Here is an 8,411-nt window from a genome sequence, read left to right as displayed (position 1 = left end):
GCAGCCCGGCGGGCGCTGGCGTTCGGCCTTCTTTCCGTCTGCCGCCCGTCCCTGCCCCTTCCCTTGCCCGTATCCCTGCCCCCTCCCTCGTCCCTGCCCCTGCCCACGCTAACGCACACAAACCCGCGGGGGGGGCGGTGGAAATTTTGTACTGCGCGGGCACAGATGACAGAGATCCACAGGGAGCTGAGTGGAGCACTGGGACTAGTGCCACTTAACACCTCAGAGGTCTGAGGTTACAGTTTGCAAAGGAAGGGCTTTCTTACGGCTTCCAAAAGGACATCTGCATCCGGTATAAATATGCTAAAAGGATATATGTTTCAGTATGAAAGTGTTGGAAGAGGACAACGACCTTGTTGCAATTTGTTGCTTACCTCTGCTAAACTTTTTTTGTGAGGTGCCGTGAGTTTGAGGGGCATCTTGAGGCAGCTGGGGCTTTATCAGGACCCCTGATAGTTATCACAGAATCATAGACTGGTTTGGATTGGAAGGAACCTTAATGATCTTCTGCCATGGGCAGGGAGACCTTTCACTACACCAGGATGCTCAAAGGATCATCCCAATCTGGCTGTAAACAGTTCCAGGGACATGGAATCCACAGCTTCGCCAGGCAACCTGTTCTGGTGTCTCGCCACTCTCACAGCAAAGAATTTCTTGTTCACACCTAATCTAAACCCACCCTCTTTCAGTTTAAAGCCATAACCCCTTTTCCTATCATTAAATGCCCTTGTAAATAGTCCCTGTCCAGCTGTCCTGCACCCTCCCTTCAGATACTGGAAGGCTGCTGTAATGTTTCTCCAAAGCCGCCTCTAGGCTAAGCAACCTCAACTCCTTCAGCCTGTCTTCAGAGGAGAGGTGCTCCTTAGCATCTTCATGGCCCTCCTCTGGACCTGCTTGAGGAGATCCATGTCTTTCCTGTGATGAGGACCCCAGAGCTGGATGGTGTCTCATGAGAGCAGAGTGCAGGGGCAGAATCCCCACCCACGCCCTGCTGGCCACGCTCCTTTTGATGTAGCCTAGGACACATTTAGCTTTCTGGGCTGCGAGTGCACCTTTGCCGGCTCATGTCCAGCCTCTCATCCACCAACACCCCCAAGTCCTTCTCCCCAGGGGTGCACCATAATCCGTTCTCTGCCCAGCCTGTATTCATGCTTGGGATTGCCCCAACCCAGGTGCAGGACCTTGCACTTGGCCTTTTTGAGCTCTATGAGGTTCACGTGCCCCCACCTCTCAAATCTGTCCAGGTCCCTCTGGATGGCAGTTAAGTTATCTCAACTGGTTTTCGTTTGGCTGTGTGCTGCATCAGTTTATTAGACCTGTAAATCATCAACCCACATGTCAAAGTCCCACTATGTTGCACATTCTGCATTGCCATAATTTCCCTGTGTTTCCTGGGTATTACTTATTTTAAGTGTGTGTAGGGGTGTTAAGGTTGCACACTTTTTATATATATATATATATATTCTATAAATGTGTTTTTATGTATATTTATGTATTCTATAAACTACTGGAGGTACTTTTATCTTTTATTTTACATAAAGGCAACTACTGTTTCCTAATGCTTCCGTTTATACTAGAGTATACCAGGCAAAGGACTTCCTGCAAAACAGTTTTAAGAAAGGAAGGAGCCTATATTCACTTTTTAGCACAAAGGAGGAGGGCAATTGTGAAGCTGCTGATAGTCCCCACTTAACTGCACTTGGGTTCACACTATGGAGTGGCACAGAAATGCAAAATAAATTCCTTTCTCAGGAAAGGACATGGAAGCACATAATCCAGGAGTGTGTCTGACTGACTGCTGCTGCTAATGGGCATGGAATCTCTAGCACCATTCTAAAGCTAGTTGAGTAAAGCCCCAGAGCACAAACAGCATGGACATCAGCTGCTCTTCCACTGGTGGGCTCTTCTGCTTTGCTCCTCTTGCACCACACTTAGTGCTCATGTAGACACAGCCAGAATCTGCCAAGTGATTTTTGCATTCTGTCCAGGATTTTGGATGAAGGAAACAAGGTAGAATTGCATACACCATCTCAGGCACTGGTGATTTCATGCTTTGTCCTGAATGTACTCCATCTGCCAAACACCAAAGCTTATTACTGTTTTATCTACTATGCTAATTAATCCTTTATTAGCACACGTTTCTCCACATCTGGGTTTCTAAAGGCCATACACCACATTTTAGTGCTTTCTCCAAGAAACTTTAGTGAGCTGGTTTTCTCTTGTCTTTCACTGGAAAGAGAGTTTCTAAAAAATCTCTCTCTCTCTCTGTGTCTTATATCTTTTCATGAATTCTGTCAGCAACATGAAATTGCAAAAGTCCCAGCTACACAGTATTTAAATAGGTATTTCAGTAGTGCCAGGTATCACTCCTCTGATGCTCCTTGATGCTCACCACATAATACGTCCAGGGACTACATTACTCTCTGAAATCAGCTCTTTTCCAGCTGATCAGAAAAGATAGAGACCCAGCCTCAACCAAACTGTGTAGAGAAACATGCACAGACAACATGGAAGTAGGAGCATAAACAAAATCTACAGGGAAAATACTGGACTGTCTTGCACAGGAACCTGCTGTTCCTTTGGATGAGGATGGGTCTAGGACCCTTTATCAACTACATACACAATTTAATTATATTTGAGGTTTCATCAACTCTTTTTATTGGGGTACAGGGTATACAGGCTCTAAACCTGTGTCATTAAGGAAATCTGCTCATTAAGTATGTCAGATAAACCAAACAAGTAAATAAGGACATCCAAAAGGACATTCTGTCTTTCTTGTTTAAAGGGAGTTCCCTGTATTCCAGTCTGTGTCCACAGCCTCTTGTCCTTTCATTGAGAAGGGTCTGCCTCCATCTTTCCCCCCAACATAGGTATTTACACACCAGCAAGATCCTCCCCTAGCCCCAAGTTTTCCCTTCTTGAGGCTGAATAATCCCAGTTTGCTTAGCCTCACCTCATATGACAAAAACTCCAGTCCCTTTACCTTATTTGTGGCCCTTCACTGGACTCTTTCCAGTATGTCCATGTCTCTTTTGTATGGAGGAGCCCAGAGTGGACACAGTGCTCCAGCTATGGCCTCCCCAGTGCTGAGTAGAGGGGGATGATCATCTCTGCTTGACTGCATGTGGGGATGGACCACTCTTGAGCTTGGAGAAGGTGATCCTTAAAAAAATTAATCCGTTTTCTTGGACCCCTCCTCTCTTCAGGACCATGATGTTAACAGGGCAGTTATCCCATAAAGAGATTACCCAAAACAGAGGATTTCCTTTTCAGCATATGAACATTATAGAATTTTCAGCTTGGTATTTTGTTTTCCCAGTAATATTGATATCAGAGTACTGTTCTTATATACATGTACTGGTTGTCATTGCCAAAATAAATTAAACATCTGACAGAAAAAACCCTGTATTCTTTTTATTTTTCTCTACAGGGTATGTACAGCACTCTACAGAGTTGGGTAATCCTAAGTGTATCATCTCAGAACCATCCCAAGTGTATCATTTTTACACAAAACAGACTGTTTAGCCTTCTACCATACCGTATCTGCATCTGCCAACACTTGTGTGCAATCTCAAGAGAAGAAAAACAAAGAAATATTATGTAAATAGGCACTTAAAAATGTCAATGTCTAACATATAGCGATTAAAAACCGTGAGCTACTGGGTTCATGGAGCAGGAATAGTTACTTATGTCCTGACAACCCTCTTCCTAGCGAGAAATGGAATAATGTTCATTTTGCATTTGTAACTTTCATACACTTGAGAAATGGAATGTCAGTACTGACAGGAAACACCAGGGAGCAGGAGGGGGGAGTGGAGTCCCTCCATAGTCAGGAACCAGCAGGACCTGAGGACAACTCCAGCAGAAGCAGTGCTTTTCCCCAGGAGCTGTGCTGTCCCCCAGGGCACCCAGACAGGTGATACCAAGTGGTTTAACCAACAGCCTTGGGCAATTTGAGGTGACAAGTCAGGTCTGGGGTCCATGCAGAGATGCTGTGGGGAACAGCTGGAGCCAGCACTAGGACTGAAGACAAGGCTAAGACATACGTCATCTCCTTGACCTGCCAGCCACTCTTCTTTTGATGCAGCCCAGGATGTGATTGGCTTTCTGGGCTGCAAGTGCACATATTCCTGCCACATTTGAAAGACAATGGTGACATGGGGACCTAAGTTTGAGGTTATATGACAGTTGCATAATGCTTGGATTTAACCTCAGAGGCCTTTTCCAAACAAAATGCTTCCATGATTCTACGACAACTAGAGCTGGGATAAAAAGGTAGTGTGTGAAGAAGATACTAGAATAAGATATTGTCGTCTTGCAACAGATGAACTGGTTTGTTGAGGACAGCTGAATTTGGTTATCTCTATGCCTTTTTTTTCCCCTGGGTCTATGTCATCATACAAGTGCATTTTCATCTAAGAAACAACACATCATATTGGATGTTGCATCATTGGGCATTGCAGCAAACATCCCAAAGGTAAGAGAGGCCCAGAAGTAAGAAACTCTGTCCTAGGTCAGAGAGGAAAAATATCTGTAGGGGGATTCCTGCAGACTACAGTCATCTGCCTTCCTTTCACATGGATGAACACAAACTCAAACAAACTGAGTTAATGAACGAGCTGTACTGGCAGGGCTCTGGATAAAGGTCTGCGCAGAGCCAGCCTCCAGCTTGCTTCAGTCACCCTCAGTGTGTTACCTTAAATAGTTCTTCAACTTAGATAGAAGTAAGGAAGTCATGAGTGTATTGATTTCCATGAAATACAGGCCTTCTGAACATTGAGATACCTAACCAGGAAAATAAAATGTTTACAAAATCCTCTGTATAAAGGCACAGATAAAAAAATTGTGACATTCCTATGGCACACCAGAAAAGAGACATGAGATATATATATATCTATATATATATAGATATATATATATACACAGATACATACATACACAAAGATATCTAGAGAGGTCTTTCAGAAAAAAAGATGAAAAAACTAGAAAGTAAATTTAAATAGCAATTCCATGTTTTTAAGCATGTAATGACTTTGTTGGGTTTTGAGGGTTTTGTGGGGTTTTTTTAAATACAGGAAGGATTTTTCAGCTATGTTTACTACTCCTTCCACTTTCTATTACTGTCTCTGTTTATCAAATATTTCTTGTTCTCTTGCTCCCTACCCTCTATATGATAAATGTGTATCTTGTGGTTTGGGATCTTCTGAGGAACTTCCATATGAACTGACAAAGTTTCTGTTTAGTTCACACTCAGCACACAGGAACTGCCCTTCCCACAGCATTAAGGTCAGTTTGAATTCCAGAAGATATGAAGGAGAAAGGGAAGTCCTATGGAAATAGTATTCTGTCCAGCAAAATCAAGACAATCTGATTCAGCTTGCTTATGTCAGGCTAACAAAAATGTTATTTCCTCAAATGACAAGGTGCCTCTGTAATGATACAGGACTGGAAAAGTCAGCCTAAAAGAGCAACAGACTAAATTGTTCCAGTTCATTTGCTGAAGATATCTCTAGATATATAGATATAGATAGATATATAGATATATATAGATAGATAGATAGATAGATAGATAGATAGATAGATAGATAATGTCTCTTCTCTATGGTGTGCCATAGAAATGTCACTATTTTTTATCTGTGGCCAGTCCTTCTTCTTTTTTTGAACTTTGGTTCACAGGCTACGTTTCCACCCCCTTCCTCCTTTAAGCTGTACACATGTGCAAGTTTACTAGCAAGTTTACTATTTGCTTCATCAAAATGATCAACATAAAGCTTTTCAAATTTGAAAGTTATTTAAGTGAAATGACAAACAACAAGAATGTTCTGCTGGTTGTTTATGCCAATGCAATATGAACAAACCAACTTGTTCACTTTTTCTCTTGTAAAAACTTTCCCCAATCACCATTCCTCTGTATATCAATCTTTTTGAGGGCTAAAGGCATCACACAAAAAGATAAAATTTATGTTCTTTAGTTCTAACATCTGCTTGAGAACAGGCTCTGACGTATAAAACTATATAACTATGAAATATATGAACAAACAATAATGTTCCATCTGCTTAACTGAATATCAAGTAAAATATTACACAGAAATAATCAGAGCAAGAAAGCTCAGAAGTTAAATATTTATTATGTTTAGACTCCAACTAAGAAACAAAGTGTGTGAAAAAGTAAAATACCATCTCTTCTGCTGGAACATATTCTGACAAAAGGAGTAAGTTGTTCTATTCAGTAGAATTTACAGTCCACTGGCACATGTTTAACACAAAACCAAACAGGAGAACCCCAGGCAGCGCCAGACTACAGTATATTGAACATCCCTTGCCAGCAATGACCTCTAAACACACAGCAAGTTCTCACATTCTTCACATACCCACACCTCCTTGCAACTATTTCTAATGAGAATTGATGCACAAGCACAAGTTCAGCCCCGGGAGCAGGCTGGATGTCATGGCAAGGAACAATGCTTTTCAAGGATATCTCAAGCTGAGTGTGCTCATCTCCCCAAAGCTGTCAGCCTAAAAGCATGCTCCACCATGGCAAGGATTCATTTGGGCTCCTCCAACTCAATGCTAGTGCCTACAGGGGTCAGAAAGGGAAAACAGAAAGAACTAATGAGTACCAAGTTTTTTCCCAAAGTCAAAGAGCTTGTACATGGTGATCTTGAGGCTCTGATTTTAAATTAGTGCCTAGCATTCAAAAAAGCCTCTTATTTCTTACAAAACACATCTGCAGACTGGAACATGTACATTGATTCTGTCACTTGCATTTTCATGTAACACTGATGTCACAACACTTGAACCATGTGTGTAAACAGAGCTCTGCTTTTGAAAGGTTGGCCCCACATCTCATCTGCCCCAGGCCATCAAATGCCAAACAAACCAAGCTTGCAGATGCCAGACCAAAACAATGGACAAGCGGGCACCGGAAGTTATCAGCTGCCTGCTTTAAACAAATGGAGAAGATCCACCCCTGTAAGCACAGATACCAAAGCACAGGCTTCTGGAAAAAAACTTACAGTTCCCATGTATGGCAAGCCCTGTTCCAGTGTTTAGCTTCTGTGGGAATGCGGGACTAAGTGCGGGGAGCTCAGGCTGGCAGTTGGAGTAGCTCAGGTATTAGTTAATGCTCCTTCTTACCTACAAAACTGAGGCTGCATGCTCCTTCCTGCTTCAGTGCAAAGCAGTGTTTAGACAGGGAGAGAGATAAAACCAACTCACAAGTTAATGTTGTGGTGAAGAAGAGTCCTGGGAATACTTTTAATAAAAGACTTGAAGGATATGGATAAGATCAGTGTGGCTATTATACAGCCCATTAAAATATTCCACAGCAAGGTACATCAGTAAACTACATCTTCATTTGGGATAAAAGCCAGTCCAGGGATTAACTGAACAACCTGTCAAGGCCCTTCATCATAAATCACCTGCACTGTCTCTGAAAATGTGTGGAAACAATTCCACCCTCCTTCCTCCACTTCGATGGGGTGATTCACAAGTGGCTGCACAGGAGAAAAATAGGTCTTGCTGGTGAATAGCAAACCTGCCTATGCAAACTTGTGTTTATGGGAAATAGACATGAAAAATGGGTTAAATATGCTGCTCCTTGGTAAAACAGTGATTATAAGAGGAAAATAATAATAGGTTTGGCCATATGTATGTTATAAGGAACCACCATTAATCAAGTTACCTGTAGCACATGTATGCAGTTGTCTACACAAAATAGGTACCAGGTATTGGCACTGTTTCCCTGCAGGTGAGTGCTGGCTAGCATGAACTCTGCCATCATGCATGGACCCAAGAAACCTTTAGAGCTGGGACACCAAGAAGTTATTGGAAATGAAGCTTCCCTACCCCATTCCTGAGCAGCACAAGCTGTTCAGGCCATCACTTCTGCTTCCCCCAGTCCATCCCACTTCCAACACCTACCACTCCAATTACCTACTGGGGAGATCTCACTTTATCATATCCCTGATCTTTCCTTGTTCCAGCCATGGCCTGCTATCCATGCTATCCTCCATTGCCTCATGTAACACCACAGCCCAGCTGGAGCAGAGTTTATTCTCTATTTTGTTTTCTTATATTTTAAGATGAAAAACTCCCAGAGTGATGAGAAAGCATTTATTTATCTTTGGAAATATGTCTTTTACTATGCATCCTGGTAAAGAAATTCCCATTTCTTTATATAGAGATGGGCCTATAGGAATATTTGACTACTACTTGTAACAAACCACCTAATGGTACTAAAGATTATTATTTGAAGAGCTTTGCTTTATTTTTATGTAACATTCATGGACACCTACATATTGGTATTTTAGAAAACTGTTTTTTCAAAATCTGTCTAGAAATATCTAGCAGCAACAAAAATTTACTAGACGGAAAACCCCAAACTTTATCTGTCTCAAAAATTAATACAT

This window comes from Corvus brachyrhynchos, unplaced genomic scaffold, assembly GCF_000691975.1.
Source record: "Corvus brachyrhynchos isolate BGI_N302 unplaced genomic scaffold, ASM69197v1 scaffold17, whole genome shotgun sequence".
NCBI classification, from domain to species: domain Eukaryota; kingdom Metazoa; phylum Chordata; class Aves; order Passeriformes; family Corvidae; genus Corvus; species Corvus brachyrhynchos.
Note: the sequence above shows the minus strand (reverse complement) of the source record.